The following is a 27,695-nucleotide window of genomic DNA, read 5'->3' on the forward strand; positions in this document are numbered from 1 at the left end:
CCTTGACTTCGTTTATTCTTTATTTGCCATTAATTACAGTTCAAAAAATGGCTTTATTGAACTGTAAATAGGCATGATACCGGGTGAAGAGAGAGGAGGAAGACATGTAGCAAACGGCCCGAGGCTGGTAATCAAACCCAGGACGACTGCGTCGCTGACTGTAGCTCCTGCACGTCGTGCGTTTGCGCTACCAGCTGAGCCACCCAGAGCCGCCTCGGCCTCTTCTTTATGTGAAAACTGATTTGTGTTTACCTTATTCCAGCAGAGCATGCTTTATTGATTCTTCTGCGCATTTTGGAAGTGATCAGTGTTCTTTAAGAGTTGTAGGAACAACTTTATGCCTACAGATGGGATTAAATGGAATTCCTTGCTTGTGAACACATTTTGATGGTTGTCCTGGAGGGCTGATGGGGAAAACAGTGCTTATACACCAGAGGGAGTGCATAGCTATAAACAGGAATTACCCAACAATCGTTTTGTGAATGTGGTGATAACAGTGTGTTCCAGCACCGCTTGGGGATCTCCCTGGGTGGAGCTGGTTGGACCAATGAAAGGAGGTAATGAGAGGGTCGTCATTTTAGATTATTAGTAAGGAACAAATAAGCTCACACAGGGAAACTAGAAGTGGGATAATGTTTTCATGTATGTGTTTGAAGGTCATGCTTATTTGATTTTGGTTCACCCTTTTATCTTTGCTGTAACTTGCACTCCTTCCTTGTGCTCCACCCTGAGGCTCATTTACCTGATGACCTCTCACCCCTGCAGGATGGGAGTATAAAGAGGAGAGGCGATCAAAGCTGAGGTCTTCCTCACGAAGGTTGGACTGCAGAACTTTCATGTAATAATACAAGAAGAAGGTTTTTAAAGAGGACATAGCCATGAAAAATCTGGACAAGCTGAGAGTGCAATATCTACCCAAGCAGAAATGCTCAAAGATCTGCAAAACAAGTAATGGTAATTTGGAAACACAATCTCCATTTCAGTAGGATTCAGGGAACCTTTTCACATTTTGTCATATTGCCTTCATTGGGATTTTATGTGATAGGTCACCACAATGTAGTGTCTGGTAAAGTGCAAAGGGAAGGATACATTGCTTTCAAAACCTTTCACAAAGAAATGTCAGAAATTTGTTTTCAGATTTTTAGCTGTAATCAAAGCTAGAAGTCTTTTTGAATACGTTTCCACCAGCTTTACATCTCTGGAGACAGTATTTGTCATTTTTTTTCAAGCTGAGCTATAGCAGATGGATAGAGTCTATCTACATCAATTGTGTTTTCTATGTATTCACATTCGGCGTGAGGTCTAGATTTTGACCGAACTGTTCTAACAGATTAATATGCTCTAAATTAAACCATTCAATTGTTGCTCTGGTGTTATTTTTAGTTACTGAAAAAAACTTGCACAAAGGTAAACCTTCTGCTAGAGTCTCAAATCTTTTGTAGCCTCTAACAAGTTTACTTCTAGGATTGCCCTCATCTAGCTTTCCTGCCCATGCTGAAGATATACTTTTCTACAGCTCATTGCTGCCATCACCAGGCTGCATACCCTATATGGCTTGTTGCATTTTTCAAGCGGGACTTCATTTGGCTTTTCTGTAACACTGGCGTTCTTCCTGTTATTTCTCCATATAGGCCACATACCTGGAAAAGCATGACTTTTTGGACCAAAAGGTCTCCCATCGGATCTCGTCTTTTCTTCTCTGGTTAAAGTTCTTCTTACCTCATTGTTTTCTTACTATCAGTGTAGGTAAATGGCCATGTCAATGTAGGCTATCAGTTGGGGGCATATTCCTTTAATTTTCTCTCAGTAGGCCACATTTGGTATGGCTTGAAGCAAAATACAAACAAGATTTTATGGATCTCTGCAACTCCTCCAAGGATATGGACTTGTACGTACACTGCCTCTCTGCTCTGGCCTTGTTTTGGTTGGTTTTCCTTTGCTATTACTTTTCATTTTTTGATGATGGATTGAACAGTGATCTGGGAGATGTTCAAAGCTTAAGACATGGTTTATAATTTGTCTTTCTTACTCACCTGTCTGCAGTGGTTTGTGGTGTTTGTGGTACTGTTTGTTCACTAATGTTCTCCTAAAATAAAAAAACAAAAAAAAGCAAACATTATTTAGTTACAAATTTTGAAAGTCATTCTACTACTTCACAGTTATAAACTACTTTGTGTTGGTTCGCCACATAAAATCCCATTAAAATACATTGCAAATTGTGGTTGTAATGTGACAAAATACTTCTGTTTCAGGCGTACGTTTTTATTTGACTTTGCACCACAACTAAGTAGATTCTTTGTGTTTGGTTGAGTACCTTGTTATCATTAGTGACACATTTGGTCCATTATTCTCCTTACTCATCCACGTTTTTCTCTGAGGAAAGGAAAATTCACATCCCTGCCCTTACAGTTATGTCTTGATGTCTCCCCAAGTATGTATGAGGCTCCTTGCTGTTTGTGTATGTGTGTGCACTGCGCACACGTGCTGCTGGTCATCCAGGGTTGTGGCAAAGGAAAGAACATGGACATGGAAAAGAATGTGGGACTGATTAGTGCCGCTTACCTGTGTGTGAACTGGATGCACCGGCGTGTGATGAGACCTAGGAAACAAGGGAACAATAGGACAGTAGAGATTCCTTTCCCTGTCACATACCAGCAGTCCTCTGGCCGAGGCCCCCCGCCTGGAGCTTTGATGAACCCTCCTCACCGCTTCCTGGGATTGTCGCTCCTCCACAAACACAAAAACACGAAGAAGGCCGATGAGCGGGGCCGGGGAAGAGAGAGCACAGCCCTCTTCAGGATGTCCTGTTTTGATTAGTGTTAGCATCCTAAAAGCACCGTAGGAATATTATTCTAACACGGAGAAGAGCTTAATGGTGACACATACACTTCTTTCCACTCTGTGACCTTCAAGGTCAAATTCACTACAATGAGCTGGGAATCAAAGAGCTGCTCCTCACTCAGTTATTTTGTGGAGGAAATCAAGAGAGGAAAAGGAGTCGATAAAATGATAAGGAGAGGTTACAGGCTCTGTCAACAGGTGTAAAGAATTTGTCATGTCGGTGTTTGTAGAATTTTCGATGAATATTTAATTGTATATGAAAAGTGGAGATAAAAAGTATACACTGGCCTTTTAAATAATTTATGAAATATTTGTCCTGTAGAAATTAACTGGAAAAGAAATAAATCTGTTTGGAGGAAATTGCAAAAAAATTCCAAAATCCAAAAGTGTACACTTAAGGTACACTTAAGGTTGAAGAACTTTTTGAACTTTAGCATCAATCTTCGCAGGTTTGAGTCTACATCCCATATATTGACTTAATTTTTGTTCCCTCTACTTTGTGAGATTACTCTAAATCTGTTTTAACCATATCACTTGTCAGAAACTTTTTGAGTCATTACATAAATTTAGTTCTGGAATAGTAGAATACAAAAACCTTCATTTTCCTGAAGCTGTTCTTTTGTTGATTTGGATTCATGGTGCTAAAAAGTAAAATCTCACTTTAATCTCAGCTTTCTAGCAGACAACTGAAGTATTAGGGTCTGACTATCTCATATTAACAATCATTGAACACACACAGCTTCACAAAACATTTACTTCCATTCGAAGAAAATGTTTGCTACCACCACCATATTTTACTGTTGGCGTGACATTCTCCTACAAGGTTTGGTGATATTTCAGCTTAGTCTGGATGGTTTGTTTTTCTTTAAAGATTTCTTTGGTATTAGTGGGCCTTTATTGAACAGTAGAGAGACAGGAATTAGATTTGAGAGAGAAGAGGAAGAAGTGCAGCAAGTGGCCCGAGACCAGGAGTCAAATCTAAGACAATATCACAGAGAACTACAATCTCTGGACATGGTTCACACGCTCTTCCAACTGAGCCACAAACAGGACCATCCCTGGTCTGGATGTTTTTGTTGAAAGAGTTTGGTTTTACAACCCATTTTCTTTGTTTAGAGATAAAGGTATAAAGTATGCATTAGGTTGTTCTCACAACTAGAACATGCCAGTATAACTCCTTTAGTGGTACTGTTGGCCTTTGGCTGCCTTCTGAACCAGTTCACATGTTTTCATTGATTTTCGTATAATGTATTGATCACTGTCTTCGCAGCAGCATGATATGTATACATACACTGCTGTTTAATTGTTTTATGTCCTGTTGACTGAAACCTCTGTGCAGTGAAATCATTTTTAGCCATCGTAATTGTTAGGTTTTAAAAAAATACTTTGCATTTGTTTAATTAAGGAGATGTGAGTCAGCTGATTCTGCTCTAAGACATCTATTAGAAGGATCCACACAGGTGGTACTATACAAAAAGCAATGCATTAACAGTAACAGGTGACACTTTTATACCTTACTATGACATCAAAACCAAATTACAGTTGTGTGTTATTTCCATAGCTATTTCCTGACCTAATTTGATACATCTCCAATGCATTGCATATCCATTCTCCATTGATGCAATTCATTATCAGACACTGCTCTGAACAACATGCTAAAGTCAATTTTGATAAGCACTGAAGTTTTGCAGATGACACATACCAATGATGAACACAATCAATTCTCTAAAGAGACGCATATTTATTCTAAGATTAAATCTGCAAACAACAAAAAAGTTAGTTTTATGTTTCAGCAATCAGACTCTTCTTTGCTCCAACTGTAAGTCCAGCAGTTTTTTATTCTAAAATCTGCATCTTCCAGCAGTCGCTGCTCCATCTTCAACGTGTCCTTTTGGAATCAGAAAGCAGTAAAGCTTTGCTTCATGGTCTGTTGTTCTGCGGGTGCTTGAGGACTTTAGTTTGACAGGAGGCCACCACTTTGTTCACCTCAGCATCCACATGTGACCCCGGGGGACCTGCATGTCTCAGTCAGAGCCTGCAGCAAGACCAGGGACAACGGAGGGGCAGGGAGCACTGTGCTCACTGGGTCAGTGGACAAGCTAATCGATTTTATCTCAGTTTCAAACACCACACCAAACCCCTGTTGGCCTGATATTCACATGTTCATTGTTCAGAGGATTTCTTTTTCTCATGATCTCTCTTCTGATATTTTTTTAGTTTTGCATGAGTTTTTATTCCCTTCTGCACTCATGTTACTTTTCATGTTTTATCTTTTTCATCATTCTTTAACCATCTTTGATTCTTAAGGACATCTGCCCTTTTCTTAATTACCCACCTTTTTGTTTCCTTGCTCCTTCTCAGTGTACGAGTAAATCTATTTTTCTGTCAATACACAAAGATAAAGGTTGCAGTAAATTCATATAAGTATGCTTGTCCCTTATTGATAAGTTGTGTCTTATGAGATTTTGTTTTTTGAATAAATCAACTTTTGAACACATAAGATGTAGAGATACACATAACCTTTAGAGTAGATCCCACATTATCCTAATCAGACAAATACTTGAAACCATTTTCTGTAACAAACTGGTAGGATTCCAATCTAGTTTTGTTTATGATACAGTTTAAACAACCACTGAGGATCAAATAATACATACATACAGTAAAACAATTAGTTGATAAAAAGCTGAACTGCAAAAACAAATTTTAGTTTAATTTAACTCTTAAATGAGTGCTACAATATAAGCCCAGTCAGTAAAGTGAAAAGCCAATACAACTTTATCATACAGCAATTTACAAACTGACCAAAGTACACAACAGATATTAGACATAAGTAATAAAACACAAATCCAAAAATATACTTATATGGGAGAAAGATTCTAAGACGTGTGCATTTTCAAAGATATGAAGATGAACTGAAGACCCATTAGCCTCCACTTAAAGTGCATCACAGTAATCCAGTCGAGTGGTAACAACGCCATGAATTAATAATTTTAGCCAGAGTTCTCAACTGAAAAAAGATCAATTTTACACTTTTCTGATTACATCATCACAAGATCACCATGACTCTATTTGGACAACTCAGAAATGTAATTTTAAACATTTTCCAATCATTCCTGACTGATTAACTAACTCTGAAATTGCCCTTTTACTTATTGCAGATAGCAATATATAGCATGTGTTAATACTAGCATTGTTAGCTCCTAATAGATAGTTAATTAGTTGTGACAACAAACTGTATTTTTGCTGGCTTTGTCGCTGTTTGTTTTGTCTCATGACTATCCAAATTGCTGTCACTCAAAAAATTCAAAAACAGTCTTGGGAGGCATCTTCAAAGTGCTGTTGGCCATCCTCAAAAGACATCTTAGCCAACTCTTTTAACACTTCAAAGCAATGGAAGAATTACATCTTTGTTACTTCAAATTAAGAGTCTCAATCACAGATACAATAGGGTGTCAGATTTCTGACATGATAAATGGAATGACAGAGCTGCTTTTAATACATTTACAAAACGAAACTTTGTTATTATCACTGCCTTACATTTTTAAATGATGACGGTGCAGTGCATGGTGGACTTACTAGGAATTATTGATGCTTTAAAAAAAACTGAATCAAAGATGAATTTTGAATGCCTACTCAGAGTTTATGATAAAATCTTTAAATACCCAATCTGATGTTTACCTCTCAAATGTCATTGTTGGAGAAGCAATGACATTTTTATATACGTATAGTTAAACATAACATATGCAACATCAGGCTATAAAGCTTTCAGACCATGCTGGAAATTTATCCTCTGTGTTCCTCTGTTTGATTGTTCTCCCCTGCATGCTGGTAGTTGGGATGAGAAGTGGCAGTTTTCTTGTCGGTTCCCCTGGATAAGCACTGCAACAAGGGAGCAAAAGCTTTAGGAATGGTTTGGAAATGTTCTCTTCATCTGTGTAAGAAGATACTGCGCTGACAGTTAGCAGAGTGCTAGCCAAGCACAACACGAGACAGGCGCACAGGCCCTCTGGAGCTTAACAAAACGGACAAACCAGACAAAACAATCCACCCCTTGCTGTGCAAGGGAACAACATATTTTAGTTTCACGGGTATTTCTAGTTAAGGGATGAAGAGTCAAGAAGATGAATCACCACAGTAGCAAACACAGGCAGAGGCAACTGAATTTAATAAGTTCTTATCTAAATTCACAATTTTGGCAACTTTTCTATTAGCACTTGTTTAAAATAATTTGTGTTTAGAGATTATTTGCTTGTTCATTTGTTTGCCTGCTTAATCTTACTTTTGCATATATTGTGTATAGAGTGCCATGCAAAATGATTAGCAAAATTCAGTACATTATGGAAAGGTTCCATAAAGTATTGAATTTTAGGGATGGAAAACCATTCTATGCTGTAATTTGTAGGCCTTTCCTTCCAACACTCTAATATTCATTTTTGTTGGTATATCACGTAACTATTCCAAGTAACCGATAGATGGTTTGGTTGTAAATTTATAAATGTAAAAATACTTCAAGGACAATGAATTCATTCTTGACTAAATGAAGGTATTTGGTCATGCGTGTTTGAGAATGATCTTTGAAAAAAATTAGCTTCTGCATCCTGTAATATTTGGACATTTAACTTAGCCAGAAAGATCTAAAATGAGATAGAGGATTGGCAGGACAGCTTGGACATTGCAGGTGAGAGTCCGTGTTCCTCCACCCAGCCATTAATCGCTGCCATCTGACAGTTCAATCTACAAGGGGGTCCAAGAGGAACAGCCGGCTGGTTACCACTGCAGGTTATTACAGAGCACGAAGTCAGCCAGTCGCATCAGCGATCAATGACAAAGGCGGGGCAAAAAAAGTGAAGGAGAAGTAGAATGAGGTACAGTTGAGAAAGATATAGGGTTAGAGAGGCAATGGGGATTCGAGGATGAAGGGTGCAGAGAGGGAGAAGAATGGCAGGATAATAGTACTTATGTAGCTGAAGGTCAGCTCTTGATTGTGGACTGGATGACAGACTGTTAGATGCCAAGAAATAGAGATATTCATCCAATACTACTGAAACAGAAAACATGGCCCCCTGGCATGTGCACATGCATAAATGTACAAAGACACAGTGACTGCCAAAGCAGCTTCACTAAGACCAAAGCGATGGAGTTTATACCACACCTACACTATGTTGGCACTTAGCAACTCAATTCTAATTTTGGATTTTGTTTAGGTAGATGTACAAATAAAATCAGTTGGGAAAAGCAAAGTATTTCTCTAAATGTCCCTGTAGCCTAACATGGTATCATCCGCCATGTTAATGTTTACCGAGCCTCAGGAAGCCGAGCGCCATTGGTGCCAAACCAAAGGAATTCCATATGCACTAACCATATGCACTTTCTATTTCACACTTAGAACATCATTTTCGCCTTCTCAGACATGTTTTTCTGTGACTTAGATAAACCTTAAGAGAGGGTTAATTGACAGTATTTGGCCAGATAAAACAACAAGAAGGTCTCCCTTGTGTCCCCAGAGGAGTGGAGCAGCTAAACTAGTTGTTTTTACTACTCTATCTACAGGCAGATCCACTGGCTCTCCCTCCCCAACAATGATTCACACACACACCCCTTCACACACACGCGAACCATCCCAGCATGGACACCACTGAGTGATGATGAGTCATTATAGAGCGACTGGCCTTTAGCCTCCTTCAGTCTTTATGGATCGTTCTCTGGCAGAAACATATTCCCTAATGCCAAGTTTGTGTCCATCTGCCTGCCTGTCTGTCAGACAGTCAGGCCCCTTAGTCTCTCCCGTTCTCTTTCTCCCCCTGACTTTCACACACGAGTACATAGCAGACATCTCGGCCTCTGTTTATTTTAATAACAAACCAGAGAAATATCTCCTTTTCCCATTATAGCTATACATGACAGAATTCATGTATTCCCCCATTGGGAATAATGGACAGAAGTGTTGATCTTTGTTCTAAGATCATTTTTAGAAGAGCTTGAGAAATGCTTCAAAAGTTTTCAGTTATCCAGAGGTGTAGTACTATGAAATATTAAGTATATTCCATTTAATCCAAATTTCTATGATGACATTGGTTATAGAGAATCTAATAAGCTGAAGTCACTGTAATCCATCACATCTTCTTCATCTGTAGTTGTTAAAATTCCTCAGTGTACAGATGTGCAGCACAGCATCAGGGAAGTAAAAGAAAGAAGTCAGTTTGGATTTCTAAACATATTTTTCTCCTATTCCACGTTACTTCGTTAATCCAATCCTATCAGTCTGCCAAGAGAATGCTACGTAGCGCCGGCTGCTAATATGTTTGTTGTGGGTGCTACCATTTGATCCTTCTCTTGACAAATGCAATTTGTTTGAGCTGATTTGATCAGTTGCAGCAGCACATTTCCTTGCAGCCAGGACTTGGTAAACCACTTTTTTTTTTTTTTTCCAAAAGGGTGGTTTAAATGTTTTTTTCGCCTGTGACAGAGGAAACTCTATTACAGGTGTCTTGGGCCATGGGGCTCTGTTGGTTCTGATGAAATGCTCTTTGGGTGTTAATGTAATTCTGATTTCGCTTTGCCAGGAGACCAGCCATCTCTAGGGCTTTGAAACAGGTGCTGAGTGGCAGAAAACAAAATCTGGATATTTGCCCTACAATTACAAAGATGGAAACATTGAAGGATTTGTCTTAGACGCAACATTGTATATCTCAATAGGGATTCTGGAAAATTTATTTAAGATATTTTTTTGTGGTGTATGTTAGCTGAGTGCAGCTTGTAAAAGACTGATGAACATAGCCCACAATATATGCTTTGTATAGATTTAACAATAAATATGCTATATAAAAAAAACTAAGAGCTTTTGTGCAGTAGTTGTTTTTGATGGGTAATATGATTTACTACCCAGGGTCTTATTCTGTGGAGTCAGACATGGATAACAGAATTGTGTAGTGCAAAGGATGAGAACTATGAGAATACACTGTTATAGGTTGTGGCTGACCTTGAATGCTTTGGCAGTAACTTCAAAATTACACAAATACCTAATTAAAATACTTTTCAATATATGGAAAAAAGTTGCTCTGAATTAAAGCTGTAAACACCAAAATTCATGGCTGGTCCTGATACATAACCTATTGAAAAATGTTTTCTTTTGTAATTTGTGACTAACTGTGTTCGGTTCAGAGCGCCTTCTATTGCTTTTGAAAATCCATTTAAATAAGACCTAAGCATAATATTTACCAATGCCAGCTTGCCATCACACCTGGGTATTGTAAGATTATATCAAATGTTGTCTGCTCTAAGTTTTAAAAGAAAACATAACTATGATTAAATATTCACAGAAAACTAAATCTTTAAAACTGAACAATAAAATACAAGTCCTATCCCCAATAATTACCTAAGGAGGAATTAGGCACTTCTGGATGTCCCTTAACACTCAGATCTGGAATAGCATCTTAATAACGTTTTTAGTCATGTCGTGTGTCATTATTACAGATTAAATACACATATGATTTATGTCCCCCGTCTCAGCCTACACACTGCATATTCGCTGGCGGTGGAATTGTTGGTCAAAGTCAACAGCAGCAGTAATTTGTCTCTGTATGTGTGGGAGGTGAGGGCAGAGGTCAGAGAAATGAAAATGACCAGACCTAGGTTAATTGTTGTATCTATTTGTGGTTTGAGACAGGATGTCTGTCTTAGGGTCCCTCTGTCTGTTCGCCCATGCGTCTTGCTGTTGTCCTGGCGCCATGTTTTGTGTCAATGGGTCGAGACCGTTCAGCTTGCACTTGGGCCTTTGTGGACACTGGTCAAATTGAGGCGGAGCTTAATGTTCAGCGAAGAGATCTCTTCAGAATGATAGCATCCCTATCACAACACTTTCTCATGGAAAGTATTCTTCAGTCTTTCCGGTCCTGTTTTTCTTTCCCACACAAGTTTGTCATTGACAGAATCTTACATACCAGATTGATATGAGCATGTACATTTGTATTCTGGTATAGTTGCTTTGAAAGCAGGAATTATTTTTGCTAATACTGTAAAATGCTTCAATAATGTTTTTGTCAACAGTTTAGTTTTTCTGACAAGGTTAAGCCTGTGAATTGAAGGGAGAAAGGCTTCCTGTGCTTGATGATTGTATTTATCTCGCATAATTACAAAGCTCTGCTCTGTCTACACATTATGACCTCTGACCTGGAGTGTGACAGTTGTGGGCGGGTGATGCCAGACACCCAAATGTGCTGTCCAGGTTGTGCTCCTCCAGAAAGTCTGGTTTCTGTTGAAGGATCATGTGTCTTAGCTTGTCTTTTCTTTTTGTTGATTTGGAAAGCATGTTTGGGAGTCTGACTTTAAGTGTGAAGATTTGTTATTTCCGTGTCTAAAATATAAAATAATTAAGCAACACCAATCCACATTAGCTTGTTCTGCTTAGATGTACCTGGGTTAGCGTAATGATGTCTGTTTTATATTATCCTTTATCTCATCTGATTGCTGGTTAACTAACTGGACTTTGCAAACAAAAGTAACAATATTTGTGTATGGATTGCTATTATTTCATCAAATAATTAAAGCTGTTGTTTAAGTTGTTACTAAAAGAGCAAACTGTTCTGCTTTTTTGCTCCTGCTCCTCTATTTCTCCCAGTATTACAAATATTCACAAAAACTTTTTAATCTGGGCTCTTTTTCCTAAAGACTGCCCTCACGTTTTCCTCCTTTCAACAATCTATTCCTCATTCTGTCTGCTTCTAAGACATTTCTTCTTCCTCTTCCTTTGCACTTGTGCCCTCTTTGTGTTATAATTCCCACCTATTATTTCTGTCCCAGGCTTTCATTAGTCATGTCGCTGTCAGCTGCCAGCTGCAGCCACACACACACACACCCATTCGCACCCCAGCATGCAAAGATCTGCACATATTTCCCTGCACATGCACAGATATGGAAGTCATCAAGGTGGGGTCAAAGGTCTGGCTCATTACCCAGCTTTAGCAAAAACTTTTGCTGTGTTTTATGCCATCATCAAAAAGATGGAGAAGGGGAGTCAGAGGAGGAGAAATAGGGTGGATGACGGGTGTGAAAATGCAGAATAATGAACAGGACTCATTCGGCGTTATTTACACACTACTTAAAATGTCACTGATATAAAAAGAATTACACCATATGGATGTAAAATCATCAATAAAGGTATGCAGTAATCTGGTTTTTAACTAATACTTATCAATAACAGTGAATGAAATTAACTTGAACTTCAACTTGTGTTGAAGGATTATTATTAAAAATTTGTTTTGTAAATTACATCCCATTTCGAAGCCATAGATTGCAAGTCGGAAACTATGCATTGTAGCACAGTGAAAGCAGTCATCTTCCCGGGGGGCAAGACTTCGGTGCGCTGAGACGGAGGTATTTAATTATTTCTTGCGCGGTCCTGTACCAATTGGTCCACGGACTGGGGGCTGGGGACCACTGCTATACAGGATAAGTATGACCTTAAGTGTTAACAAAAGTTTATCTAAGCAAACATATATATATATTAAACCGGCATTTTAACCACATGTTTACGATCTTGGATCCACTTTGTAAATTTAGTGTTAAATATTCAATTTATTTCTACTCATACCCAGTAAGAAGATAAGAAAAAGCAAAGGCTCAAGTTTGATAATGCAGTCAACAGCACAGATTTAGCTGGAAGCATACACAACTTGTGTTTCCTGCTTATAAGCACATCATCTTTGAATAAATGCATAAGTAGCCCATTAGGTAATTAATTCATTGCCTTTTTTTTACACATGTGCACACAACCTCACTATGTCTTTTCTTCCTCAAATACAATCTCATGCCTACAGCCAACATCGGACATGATACGCAGAAAGCAAAGCAGGATCATGTGTGTACATCAAGTTCAGGCAAGAAAGTCAAAGAGGTGTGTGTGTGTGTGTGCGTGTGTGTGGGTGGAGGGTATGTCAGCTGCGAGCGGTCAGGGGGACACTGGTGATGCAGACTGACGGGGGACATAAACACGCTGCAGTGCACTGAATCAGTCCATTGTCTCAATTGCCGCCATGTCAGTCCCTCTGTGTAATAGAATGATCTTTTTCTGTGTGTTTGTCTAATTGGACAATCTGCCTCTGTTCTGACCGTCTTCTGATATGTCTATCTTACCACTTGACTGCCTCTTTCTTTACCTCATTTTTTTCCCTCTGTGTATTTAGGCTTACATTTTGGGCATGAAGCAGACCTCCTTGTATCTAATGTCTTCAAGATGATCTGTCAGTTCATGAATGGATGTGTCTGTTTCTTCTGCATGTCTGCCTTTAAAGTTGGCGTGTGCATGCGTGTGTGTGTGTGTTTCTGTAACAGTGCTCCTTATTGAACAAAGTTGTGTCAGTCTTTAGGATGTACAGTCTAACACTAAACTTATGTATTTGCAGAAGAAACCACAGTGATAGACAGGGGTTAATTATATTTGCTATTCAAACCAAGATTTTACAATCATGGGCCATTAAAGAAGGTAAAGGTGTGTGGAGGATATGAGGTTTTAGGGGTTGAAGTGTTAAGATAGTGATGAGGTGTATCAGACTAATTACCTTTAGGTTGTAAGAGAAGCAAAGAAAGTAAAAGTGGGGAGATGACATATGGACATATGGGATACCATTAAAGAACCTTGTCTTCATATGTGCAGGTGTCTCTGAAAAAAGTACAAACATTAGGGTGTTGAAAACTATCAAATTTATAGGAAGCAAAAAAAAACAGTGATGCTCTCTCCTAAAGTGGAGACTTAAAATCTTTAACTTGGTGGCCTGAAACATCAACTTAAAATTCTGCTATGTAATCTGAAAATTGTCTCAAGCAGTTTTATTCATTATGCAGTAACATTTCATACAACCACAACTTGTTTTATGTGCTTTTTTTTTTTAATTGTCAGTTCACAAAGCAGCTGCTGTGAACTTAATTTTGTGAGTTAGAAAGCCCAATATTTTTTTGTTGAAAGATGAAGATTGTTAAAAGCCACTTATGAAAACAAAAACATCACTTTCCTTATTTCCAAACAATTATTTTAATTATACTGTAGTTTTCAGGATATTGTTTTGCTAATACAAAAGACAAATTCTTTTATATATTGTACAATTATCTGCCTTGATGTACTTCAAAACTTATTCCCCTCAATGGGAATGTAGTTTTGTGGGAAATATTTGTATTTTTTTTTTTTGATAGAGCAACATAGTCGCATATAATTGTGGAGTAAAAGTAAAATTATACAGGGCTGTCAACTATTTCTTTTTAAAATAGCAACAACCCCAACATTATTTTTTGTTTTCTATCTTAGGTTTTTTTGTGTTCTTTCAGTTATTCGATTCCCTGCCACCGCTACGGGGAGTCTGTCGCTTTAATGGGATAAAGAAGGTTGGGCACACAGAAGAAGAATAAACCTTCCTGTTAGATGCTGACTAGTCTTTTCCATAACATAGGTCAGTAAAAATGTATTTAGATGCATACAGTTATCTTTAAGAGTTGAAGAGGCTATTAAATCGAGCGTCAACTAGTGAGTCACATTATTCAGTTTGTGATTTGCTAGACATATTTCTTAAAGCTAGTTAATGCTAGCTGGCTGACGTACTTCTGTGTTCACTTTGAACTTATATTTTAAATAGAGACGTTCATATTCTCTCTTTGGTCTCAGAGACCAAAGAGACATGATTTTGGTCTCTTTGTCATTTAAAAACCCTGTTTGATCATAAAAATCTGTTACTACAAGGCATGAATACTGTTTAAAAAATTTTCCTCTTCACAAAGTCACCTGCTAGAGGTGCTGGTATAGCCACATCCAGAAACAGAGAGGCATACAGAAGCCCAAACTGTAGCCTTAATCCAATTAGAGTAATAAGTGGCCCAGTGATTGACACTGAAGGAGTTTTTAAGGAACGTCTCTTGAAAGGCACATTTCCGTATGGTGGCCTCCTGTTCACACACTTATGCAAACACACACACGCAGGACCACAAATGTCTATTTGAATGACTTCAGCTTAGTTTCTCGTTCCCTTTCAGTATTATGAGGTGTCTGTTTATTGTAGATGATTTGTGGATGTTTACACTATCAGGGGAGTAAAACAAACTAGTCTGAAGTGTGAGGTGACTCTAAAATTATTCACCCATCACCTTGGCACACTGACACTGTGTTTTTCCTACTTGTAATATTTGTTCATCTTGGGCTTAAAAATATACTTTGAAAGTGTACGTTTCCATCATATAAATAGTCAAGAAGCAGTATCGCAGTATCTCAAAAACTTTGACTATTGCGTAAAAGTGCAATATGTCTGGCCAGTCATGTCAGAAAATGAAACAGAGATTATAGAAATTTAGGGTAACACCAATCAAAACGGATGTTTTTAAGTGAAAATGTCAGTCTTCTGAAAAGTATGTAGATTAATACACAGTCAATAATTGGTTCCAATTCTTGCCTGAATTACTATATGAATGGACTGGCATAGAGAAAAATGTGACACTGCATATGTTTAATGGAAGGCCAGATTGCATCGATAATTACATTAAGGTTATCTGCCTTGTTGGGTGTGGTGTCTCTCATCTGCCTCTTGACAACAGCCCATAGATTTTTTTATGAGGTTCAGGTAAATGGAATTTTCTGACCAATCAAGAATGGGAACATCATAGTCATTGAACTAGTTACTGGTACTTTTGGCAGTGTGGGCACATACTGTACATTCAAATTGATTTTGAAAACTTTTTATCTTCAATAAATAAATTGGTCTGATATTAAAATGATGTAGATGATCTGAAACGGTTTCAGTAAGTGTGACAAAGTAAAAGCTTTTTCTCAGCACTATAATATGCTGTAGTTTTTTCTATTACATAAACTGTGATTCAGTGTGTATAAAACTCAAAAACATTTTGCTGTACTTTGCCTATTTATCTAACAAATTTCTTTTATGTCAAAGTTTCACCAAAGTTGACTTAGTTTGTACAGTATAACACTTGGGGTCATCCGAGTAGGTTCTGGGGTTACAATGTATCATTAAATCTGAACAAATTTCTTTTCACACCATGTTAACTTCTTTTTTGTGTCCAAGCCTGTGCATTATTGTGCACATAAATAGATCATAGACGTTTAGACAATAGCCGAGGAGGGATGGATGTCAGTGGTGGGAGCAGATAAGAATGACAAAGCTTCGCTCTAAGCCACGTCACCAGCAGGCCTCTCACCTGCCTGTCTGTCACACAGATGCACTCAACCATCACCAGGGATTGTTCATGCCCATGTGTGTATATGTGCGTGTTTGCGTGTGATTGATGCGCTTTGCTTTTCAGCCCTCCATCCCATTCCACCTCGTCGTACTGCCCTCTCTGTCGTCCCACCTCTGTCTGGACTGTCAAAGAAACACGGGGGCCTTCGCAGATAGCGGCGCGCTCTCCCAGCCGGCCCTCTCTGTCTCTTTTTCTCTTACTTGTGCCAGTCACCTACTGCTGTGGGAAAAGCAGAGGAGATGAGGCCTTAAAAAACAGATCATTGTCCGCCTCCTAGATTAAAGCCATAGAATGTGAGCATTGTCCGGTGAATGGCTAAACCTTCCTGCTGTCACTCAAACGCAGCACTGAGCGCTACTTCATGTCTAAGAGGCTTATCTGCACTGAAAGGCCCCTGGCTGCTCCAGGGAGAGAGGACGTAATGAAGCGTGTTTTTTTTTCACTCTGTAGGAGGAACCTGCTGCTGCTGTGGGGGAAAAGGGTGGCAGTGGTGGAGGTGGTGTTGGGTGGCTGGGGATTCAGGGGGTGGACACAACCAGTAGGACAGCTGCAGTACCAGCTAGTCCCCCTTACTCCAGCCCAAATCCCTCCATCTCACTACCCTTCCTCGAAAGAAAAGTTACTTATCTAGTCTCACGTGGGAGCAGGGTATACAGTTCTTTACCCAGCGCAAGATGGACGGGGGCGGTTGGGATGTGAGGACATTATGAGGGGGACGTGCCTAGGGACCTGCCTGTTGTCCATGCTCAGCCATCTGTGGGGATGATCAGCAGGCCGCTGATGTGGTCCTCTCTTTGTGCTTTGCTGTTTGAAAAGGGTAAAGTTTAAGTGCTGCTTGTATTCAGCACTGAGGGCTGACGGTCGAGCTGCAAGAGTTAGCTAAGCCCTAAGGCCTCGCTCAGAGAGTCTTCAGTGTGTTCATAGTTCATAGCTCAGAGTAACAGATTTCTTTGTCCCAAACACTTTTATAATGGTTATGCCTTGCTATGACTGTTAAAAAAAATAATTTGTGCAGCACTGACAAGACATTTGCAAACTACTTGTGGATAGTGATAGTTTTCTTTTGGGAGCATTGGACATACTCAAAATTAGAGACTCAAAAAGACAGAAAATTGTGATGAGGTGGCAGTGATACCATCACGATCAGGGTTAGTGTTGCTTCCAGTGATGATGATGAAGAAGGAATACCTCCAAATTTCCATTCAACGGATGTTTAAAATTTTTACACAACTGGGTGATCTAAATAGAGAATGACTGCAACCATACATCAGAATTCATAAATAAATTTAAATTGAATCTTTTAAAATAGTCTTGATCTCAAACCATACTTAAAATTGTGGTCTATGCTCTATTGTACAAATTTAAGTTAACTCATTTAACTTAACAATTTTAAGTTAACTCTTCCAGTGCTGGCAAATGGTTCAATAAATTTGTAGTTTCTCTGCATGAGGGGTGTATATTTGCGTCCAAGTCTGCATTTTTTGATGCGACATCTGATAAGCAGAAAAATTCACAATAACTTTTTGAAAAAACATTGACGTTTTTTGTGATCATTCCACTCTAAAAAGAATGATTCAAATGTGTGTTTGTTCATTTCAGCATACTCACATGTTCCTACCAGAAATAAATGAAAAAGAGTATTTTTTTTTCTCAATTTTAGAAAGTTTCTCCAAAATGCTTTTTTGTTTTTATTGTTACTGTGAACTCAATTTTACTCAGATTGGAGGGGTCTAGAGCAATAGACCACTCCAGTCTATTGATTTAGTTATTCATTTTCTGCAAGTGTTTCTGATGATGGTGTGACATGCCATGTGGATTTCTTCCCTTGAACTAGAGGTTATGTTCATGATGATGTACAGAAGCTCTGTTGTCCTGGTCTCTTTGCCCTCTGAGCTCCTGCTCATCTGTCTCCTTGTCATGACAGACACATCTGCATCCTTAGCGCCCCCTCTGATCCCTGATCAATTTTTGTTTTCTATAAACTGCAACATTGCCCCTCACCCTTCAATTTGAAAAGGGCTGCCAGACTTAACACAGCTCACACAGCTCAAGGTAAAAATGACCTCACAATGTTCTTTAGCCCCTTTTTCTAAACAGATATGTAAGTCGTAAAAGGACGACTCACTTTTACAAAGATGGCGTTTGCTTTCTTTTCCCTCGTCCAGACCACGGGCCTTGCGTGCACTCTTCAAATTTAACCTCTGACCTGGGCATCTTGTGGGGTTAGTGCTTCCTGCGTTTATTCTGTGGCGTGTCGGGGGGTCGAGTGGACTGGAGAGCTTCGCAGTCGAGTAGAGGAGTCATCACCGGAGGGGGGGTTGGGAGACAGATGTTAAGTGGTGTGGCCAAGCTGTGATGGGTGGCCCAGTAGTCCATTTAGAAATCCAAGCTCATGCTGGGACACGGTACATCCTGACAGGATGACTGGACTCCTGACCCTATCAAAAATATCTAAATATGAAGGTCAATTTGTTAGAACATCACTTGTGCAGCATGTTAAACTGGAAACTCCTTGTGTCCCGTGGTTCTCTATCAGTTGCTTGTCGGTTTCAGGGCATCGGTGCATCATCTAAAGCAGAGGCAGAACGACTCAGGAGAGAGGGAGGAGAAATAAAACAGTTTCATCTTCTCTCATCCTCAAAACTTCTATGGATGCACATTTGCAACAGAGCACCAATATTCAAATGATGCACTTCATGTCACAGAATGTTTTTGTCCACCTCAAGAGGATGTAAATCAGATTCTTAAAAGCTCTGAATATTAAAGAGAAAATGATTCATGGGAATGATCGCTACATATCACAGAGTTCCATAACACAATGTGTCCATGCACCCAAGAGTGATAGGTGCCACATTGAGAAGGAGATGGGAGAGTGGATTTGAAGGTTCTTTTTCAGTAAACATTTAAAAGAGTGGAGAAGTGAACAATGGCGTTAAGAAGGAGCTGTTTTGTTGCCCCTTTTTTAACCTAAATAGGCGGTCTGTCCGACCGAGGCCTCGGCTTCAAAGTATTATCCCACACATGCAATTACCATTTCTATCAACTGGGAGAAAGATTATGCTTTTTGGGTGTTCTTCTGTGTTTCTTCCAGTGGATTCACTTGGTGAATGTGACACGTTTTGTGTCCCCACACCCCCTATTGAATCTAAAAGTTCTCTATTCTCAAAGTGAGCCGAGGAGAGTCCTACATGCGGCCTGAATAGACACTAAATCTTTCAAGGTTAGGACTTAACCTTCTCTCCCTCTAATTCATCTTCAAACTTTAGTCTGAAACCAATCAATATCAGATGATTGGTAAACAATGTGCAGTGTCTGATAGGCAGGTACCAAGGACTCTCAATGGGATTGCAAATGCTTTGTGTGCTCAGAGTCGCTTTTGCTCTAAAGCACTGTCACAAAAAGTGAAATTACCATTCGCTTGGAATGATGCCATTCATCTTTGTCAGCGCGCCAAGCTCTGTGCGCTTGCTGCTCCCCTCAAATTAATTCCTTGTTTTGCATCAGTTGAATTTGCCCAAATCCAGGAGGATGGCTCAAGCTGCCCCTTGACTGGATTTTTCTTTTTTAATGTGGCAATTCCAGATGATTTGACTATGCAGAAGGTGCGGTGCCTTTATATTATCCCTAATCCACAAAGAGAAGAGCTAAATATGAAAAGAAGTTAGAAAAATAAGACAAATTTGGGAGTGAAAATTTTCAGGCGGTGCATTCTCCGACCAGCAAAATTAGAGCTTTATGTGCATAGCCTCCTGAGAGTCTGGTGTGATGCTTTTGTCAATTTGTCATTTCATGTTACAAGAGCTCCAGCACAAAGGTAATATCTTCCCAGAGGCTCACACCCGTGTAGTGTAATGGGAAAACAGTGTAGAATGGATGTCTGAAAAATGCATTTGTTATCCTGCATAATGCGTATTACCACATGTCCCAACAGTTAAAGTGTAATTTAGAGACCAACACAGACGAAATGGTAAACAAAACACAATGATTTATTTTCTCTTTGATCAACTTTTTAATGTCCAACCACAGAGGAAACTGTAAGTTGCTAAATCACTCTAAGTTTATTCAGAAAGAAAAGAACTTGTGCCTGCCACAGTGCTCCTAAATATGTTAGGACCATTATTATTTAAATTTAAGACAAACACAAATTATTAAACGTAACTTAAAAACACTTTAGAAGTAAATGCAACATTGTTATCATCAGTGTTTTCTAGTTCAGGAATGTAACCAAACTTTACTCATCTAACTTCAATGGCTTCCAAGAGTATGTTTCAAAAGTGTGGTACAGTGTATGTGCTAGATCTTGCAGGCTTGGGTTGGTGCCTATCTCCAGCAGTTATCATTAGGCAAGAGGCAGGGTACGTCCTGGTCAGCAATCCATCACCTGTAAACACAGAGACACACAGGACAAACAACTAAGCATGTGAATACTTTTACTTAGGAGCAATTCAGAATGATAAGTTTGTCCATGAAGAAGAACCGTTGCTGCAAGGTAACAGTGCTATTAGCTGCGCCACCAGGCAGTCCATTCTGCTTCTAGATATATAAAAATAGAAAAACAAAGAGTAACAGTTTTTTGTTCTATTTGTAAGGAATGGATATATAAATGTGAAAAAGAAGGTGCTGTAATCAAATTCAAGTCAAAATCTGAGCATATTTTAGACTTTTCAAAGTGTAAAATTAAGATAATGCCTTTTAAAGTTCTTACAGAAGTCCTATGAAAAAATAAACATCTATTACTCTTGGAAAAGAGAAAAACCTTTTAAGTTTAATTTATTCCTGCCAGCTCTGAACTAGTGTCCAAACGCCAGCTGGCATTTTAGTGGTCAACCCTTTTCCTCTTGTTTGTTTTGTTTTTTTTCCTCTACAACTCATGCAGTTGCTGCCTTGGCGTTGTGTCACGGTGACCACAGTGACAGATGTGATGAGATTTTAAGAGAGGGTCATTTCACTGTCCTCTGCCTCTCCAGCTTCGTTGCTAAAAAAAAAAAAAAAATCTTCGGAGGCTAATTTATGGTTGCAGATGACTGTGACCAGTGATTTGTGATTCCTGGTGTTTGTTTATGGAACATACAGGCTTGTTTTCTCCATCTTATCTGGCGGCAAACAGGACAGTACTGTTTGACAGGATTTATTTAGATGCTTGCAGTTTCCAGCAACAAAGTACGATGGCGTGCAATTACTAGGAACATTAACTGATGTCCCCTAGGGTTCAAAGGCCTTTTCCTGTCTCACTCTCTGTCTTGAGTGCACCAATTTTATGTTCAAAACGTTTTGTGTGTGGATATTTTCTACGTACTTTTTAAGAATCAAAGTCTTTTGTGAGAACAGAGCAGGAGTAAAAAGAGAGAAGAGCTGCTGGTGAAGAGAGGGTCAAGCCTGAGAGACAGCTCTTCACCTCAGACACCTGCATCTTTCCACAGATCCCTCATCAATGACTCACATTGTCCTAAGGCTCTGCCATTGTCCGATGAAGGACCCTCCAGACTTGCTCTGAATACCTGCATGCTCCATTCCAAGTGGACCCAACCCGGCTCTACCAGAAACAGACAAAACGGTGGATTCCAAAGAGCTGGCCTCTTGGCATTCCCCTGTCTTTGAGAGATAAAGAGCAAAATTTTGGCCTGATTCACTCTGCCACTCTTCATCCCTCTTGAGAGAAAACAGGAGATGAGGAGAAGCACTTGCAAGGGGCAGTGGAAGGGTGGTCTTAGGGTCACAGAGTGATTAGTGAGGAGTAGAGTTGTGCTTACTTTTTGTTTTTCTTTTTCTCTATGGTCCTCCTCTTCTGTGGTCACTGAGAAATGACTTCCACTGGGTTTACTGGGGAGTGTGGGTGTAGAGGGAAGTGAAGGAATTATTCCCTTCTGTCTGTCTGGACTCTATATAACCTGCCTGACAAAATGGATGTTATTTTTAGGGAATCCCCTCCCAACCATCAGCACAAATGAAGCTATTGTAGTCTCTTTTCTGGTCTTCTCTTAGGCTTCTTGCTTACTGCAAAGGAAAACTTTATAAATAAAATTTGAGCTAAGAACCCAAACCATGTTTTAAAGAACCAGTGATGAATACTCCTGTCCACATTTGACTAGTCCATATTTTGCTGTGTTTATTCGTGTCTAATTCTAATGAGGTCCAAATGCCAAAAAAAAAGAAAAAAAAATGCACACATTTTTCTTTTATGTGTATTTACAATTACAAGGTCTAAAATTCTTGAACTTTAAAAAAATATATTTTCAGTATAAAAGTCTCCTGTTAATTTTTGATGTCTTTATTATTTTATATTTTGTTCTGCAGTGCACAAAAGCTGCCATACCAACTTTACCAGACAAGCACATGATGACAGCAACTGGATAGTTCCTCATAAGACACACTTCAGTATTAGATATACAGTATATTGTCCATTTAATATTGAGAGATATTATGCCACAAGATCTTGCTTCATGCCTATTATTTTGTGTTAGACACTCACAGAAATATGGGTTTAGATTTATGGTGCAACAAATACACCCCAAGAAGTGCACACACTTTTAACTCATACTTACAGAAGACCCCTGCTGTAGATCTGGTGCTACCATGCACACAGGACCGGAGAGAAGTTGAAGTTGGAAGTGATTAGGAAGAAATATGCCCTTCTCCGAGTAATGCCAGTAATAGGCAGCAGCACATCAAAGTCTAGGCCCTGTCAGAATGATCCGGATCAAACCAGCCCCCATCTGGAAGCCATAACAGACTTTTCACTCAGTTAAACACTCTTAAAACACACTGAACAGACACGGAGCTCCCGTCTCTGCTCGCCACTCACCACCCCTCATATCAGCACCCTGTTCCCTCAGCATCTGCGTGTGACTATATGTGTGTCACTATCTCAGTTTCATTTATTTCATGTATTTTCTTACAAAACAGTTAACCCAGTTTTTCAAGTTTGTGAAAGTAAGGCTATTTTTGTGCCTTAAACAAGATAAATAGCTATTTCCTGGTGTTTTAAAGCAACTTCAATGTCCTTTGTAAGAGACATATATGGTTTTTGCATCACCTTGTCTCATAAAAAGTACTTTGATTGCTCTGAAATGTTAAGCTCTATTCTTAAACAGCAAAACAAACTTCTCCCCTCCTGCTTGACTGGACTTCTGGACACATATTATCTTTGCAAACACAAGTCGGACACAGTTTTAAGTGTATTTTAATTGGCTTTGAGCCGCCTTCCTAAAGTAAACAGCTGGCGATGTAACCTGGTGGTAGCGGTGCGCTCGGTGACTGACGGGTGGCCCGCAGTCAGGGTGGAGTGGAGTCCCGTTCCCTCTCTGTCTGCTCTACCGACAATCAGTCCAACACAGGAGCCCATTGTGTTTGTGTGCTGGCGTGTTTGTTTTATTTGACTAACCGGGGTGTGTGCGTGCGTACTCATGCCTCACCGTCTGGATGCGTGAGAGTTGCAATGAACGTGTCACTTTAAGGGGAGTTTCTTGTTTAAGCAGAACACACTCGCTACCGGAAAAGAACGTAACACCCAGGGAGATAGCATCTTGAGCTAAAGTGCAAGTGATTTAACACCAACAATTAAAGTAGACGTGCCAGCAGGCGGCAAAGGTCCCAGCTGAGACTGGACAGGGAGTAGGCCCTCACGTCTATCTCCACCAGGTATAGACGTGGGAGGGGGGCGTCTGACTCCTCAAGACACTGATGCTTTTCAGATTCAGTTACTTTCATTCATTTACCTTTTAGATAAACCATCTTTTTTTTTCTTTTTCTTTTTTTTGAAAAACAGTACACAATCTTTTGATCAAAATGCACAAGCACCCCCCCTCACACACACACACACACACATATATATATATATATATATATATATATATCAATCTTAAATATGTACATTATTTCACCACTGTCTTTAAACTTTTAAGAGTTGTGTAAACAGCTGATTTTGGTTGTGGAGTCAAAAAAAAAACTCTAGTTTTATTCATTGTATAAGTGGATTTACAGTAAAAATGCAGAATGGATGGGAAATGTCAGAGAGGTTTAAACTGGAGCATATGGAGAAAAGTACTAAAAACTTCTAGTTTTTACAAGATCCGAGGATCTCGCTCCCAACACGGCCAACTCCTCTCTCATAAAATCTATGGACCATCCATTATAAAGCACCCAGGCCCTTATGAATCGCTCTGCACAGACCCAGCAATGGGGCCTTTTGCCTCCAAATCCCCTCTGGAAGTGTTTGAAAAACAAAGCGGGGCTTCACTTCAACCTCATTAACTAGTTATAATAAACAAAACAATGTGTTTTTAATGGATGGTAAGTCCTCCTCCCATCCAACTCAACTCCCCCCTGCCACCTAGCTCTGGTCCAGAGTCACTGGCCAGCGGTGGGTTTCCCATGACTGCAGCTCGTGGTGTCACGATGATGGATGGGCAAGGTTGGCGGGGGTTGCCTCTTGCCCCTTCTCCTTTGGGATGTCCCACAAACTGACAGGCGCATTGTGGCACTCGACCTAATGCCGACGCGCTGCTCAGCCGGCTGGCACAGTCACGTAAAGTGACAGAAAATGCCCTATTTTCTACTTCCATAATCAGATTCTGGAAATACACATCTAGAAAATAAATAGGGAAACATGGTCAAAGAAGTGAAATATGATTTTCAGGTACTTGATTGTTTTGTACAGGTGTAAAACAGAAAAGTTAGACATATTTATCTACTTGTGAAGTGAGAATATATTGCATTATTGTTATTTTAGTAAAGATGGAGGGGGGGTAGGGAGACAGCTTATTTGGTAAAGATGCAGAGGTAAAATGTTTTGAGGCCAATTTCCAATCAGTAATATTTTACTGTTCAATCTCGGCAAAACCAAAGTTAGCAGATTCTGAGCTATAATAACATAACATGTTTATTGCAATTCAGACAATATTTCTTTTAACAAAACTGCCTCTTTGCATTATTGAAAATCGTCCACTATATATACATTCTCCAGGTTGTGGGGCAAAAGTATCTATATAGAAAACTCAACTTAAAAGTATTACAGCCATTCCTGTTTATGCCTGTACAAGACAGATTCCCTTTCATATTTTTTGCACATAAAGCCTGAACGTTTTATGTGCCATAAAGCGCTCAGGCACATTATCACAATGCATTTAATTTTTTGTGCAAGGCCATTTCAAAGTATGTAACAGTGGAGAATATTCCTGATTTATTCAAAAAAGTAATAAATTAGTAAATAATTCATTTATTGCAAACATAAACCTTCCACCTATTTCCTGAAATTTTTACCCAGTGCTTCAAAGTAGCAGACTGAGTAAATATTATGCACAATATATATAGTTTGCATGTAAAACATGTTGAGTTTACAACATTCCCCCTGGAATGTTCACTGTGAACACAACCTGTTAGCATTTTGGTATGGTGCATCACGGATCAGAAAATGTTTTTATGCTTATAAATAGCTGATCTCTTATCACAGCCAGGGAAGTGTAAAACTGACCAATTCCAGTCATTCGCTGATTACTATGTGCATCTCCACTGTTTAGCTGTGCACACATCAATGGTGGACTGCAGAAGAGCAACCAAAGCCAAGATAGCCAAAGACACAACACGTGTTAGTTAGTATACCCCCTCTTTCACCACCTCCTCTCTGTTTTTCCCTTTCATACTCAGTCACATACTCGCCTCACCACACAGAGAGCTGTCGAAATAAAAGTCTCTAAGCTAGAGTAAAACAATCCAATAACAGCCAGCACCTCTCAAAATAAAACAAAAGCTCAGTTCATGCTGGTGTTGTAAAACAGCTCAGCCTATTACCCGCACATGTTTGTATCTAAATTGTAAATTTGCCCTTTGGGTAATCACACATTTTTTCCTCCACTTGGTGACTTTGGGATTAGAATAATAGCAGCGTTAGTGTAGATTTGTGAATGTGGAAGTATTTCTCACCCTTATTCTTACATTGTGTTCTAGGCTCACGTCTTTTTCCATTTAGTACATACAGCCGTCTAGAAAGGATCTTTTTCGTCTGCTTACTTTTTTTTCCCAGGGGTAACCACATTGTAAGCTTCATTAGGTCAAAGGTTATTTGAATAGAAGGAGAAGATATCAGCCTGGGACAGACATGGTGTGAGGGTGTTAGTGACCATGACCTTGGTGACACTGTTCAACATGTTTGTAAACAGGATGTCATTAACACTGGGAACTGGCCCGGCTTCACAATGACTTTTGTCTCCTCTCGTTTGAGCAGAGAGAGTCGATTGAGAAGGGGCGGGGTGGGCCGGAGAGCAAAAAGCGAGAAACGGGGAGCAGAGGGTGATGTTGATCAAATTTCAAATAATACACTTCACGTACTTCCACTGATAAATCAGCGCCGCAGAACCGCCCCTCTACTGTTCTGTCCAAACAACATCCAGGTTGACTTTGTCACATCAGATAAGCATGGGGCTAATGTGATGAAATTTATGGCTGGCTGTGCTAATACAGCTGTGAATTGTGCAAAGCCTTTTCTAACTGCACTCAAACTGTCAGCTCTTATTGTGGTGTCAGTCCTTCCTTCTAATTAGTGTCCTCAGCGGGCAGGAAGTGGGCCTGGGCTGGACTAATCTGTCAGTGAGGCCAGACCATCCTCGCCCTAGCGACTGTTTCCTTAGATAAACTTGCAGCCCTTTATCTAAAAGTGTAGCAGCACTCAGGGGGTCTGGGAAGCCCCTAGTGATTTTGTTATTATTTCTTAGATGTGGATATTGAATGTTTAATCCTGAACTGGATGGAATGTGTGTCGTCACAAGAAGTTTGTTTATCTCCTCCAGATGAGCATAGACCACATGAGATGGAGAATATTTAAATCGGAAAGCTGATGAGGGAGGTGACAGGTGTTGATTGAGCATGAGAAGGAGGAAGTGCAGTAAAGGACACTTCCTGCTAGACAATTTTATCAGAAAGTGAGCAAAGAGGTCGGGGAAAGGTTGACTGGGGTTATCGTAATCATGTAGCCATGTACCGTTATATATTCGGCTGAGGCTTCAAAAGCCTTTGTAGGCCCAGGAGCAGACCACAGTTGCTGACCAAGGTGACTGTCTCTTTAATATAAACATTGTGTGAGTGATAGGCACACTTTTGGGACTGTGAAGTGCAGAAGCTGCGTTTTGTTTTGTGGTTCAACAGGTCACGGAATAGGAGGAACTGCTGTCCGAGGGAGCTGAGGTTATTTGTGTATTGTCTATGGGCACCAACACTTCCTGGAGAGATAGAGCACGCTCAGATGGATTGCCAGGCTGTGTTTTAGAGGCTAACGTATGAAGTAAAAACACACAATGTGAAAAGCAAGACACACAGCTTAGAAACTTTGTTGGCACACCCTCAAACTCCCCAAAACAACAGATGCCGGCCACACGTTCAAACAGGAAAAGAGAAAGTGAGCAAAGCATAAATAAAAGGAGAGTTCCGTGTTACCTCTTTAGATTCCTTCATCTCTTTCCTCTTTCAATGTGGGCCAAAAAACTTATTTCAAAGTTGTGGTGACAAGTAGATCTCAATTAGACTTAGTGTAAAAGCAGTAAGGACCGCAAAAAATCTGCCCATCAAAAATGACAAAAAAATACAAATCAAAACCTAAATTTTAAGACCTATGTTTAAAAAAAAACCAAAGACTC

At 39.6% G+C, this 27,695-nt stretch overlaps 1 protein-coding gene across 11 annotated transcripts in view; it reads left to right on the plus strand.

Moving 5' to 3' along the window:
• The window catches only part of mecom (MDS1 and EVI1 complex locus), a 159,193-nt gene that overhangs the window by 7,647 nt on the left and 123,851 nt on the right, over window positions 1-27,695 (plus strand). The window lies entirely within an intron of this gene.

Source organism: Xiphophorus maculatus, chromosome 18 (assembly GCF_002775205.1).
Source record: "Xiphophorus maculatus strain JP 163 A chromosome 18, X_maculatus-5.0-male, whole genome shotgun sequence".
NCBI lineage: Eukaryota > Metazoa > Chordata > Actinopteri > Cyprinodontiformes > Poeciliidae > Xiphophorus > Xiphophorus maculatus.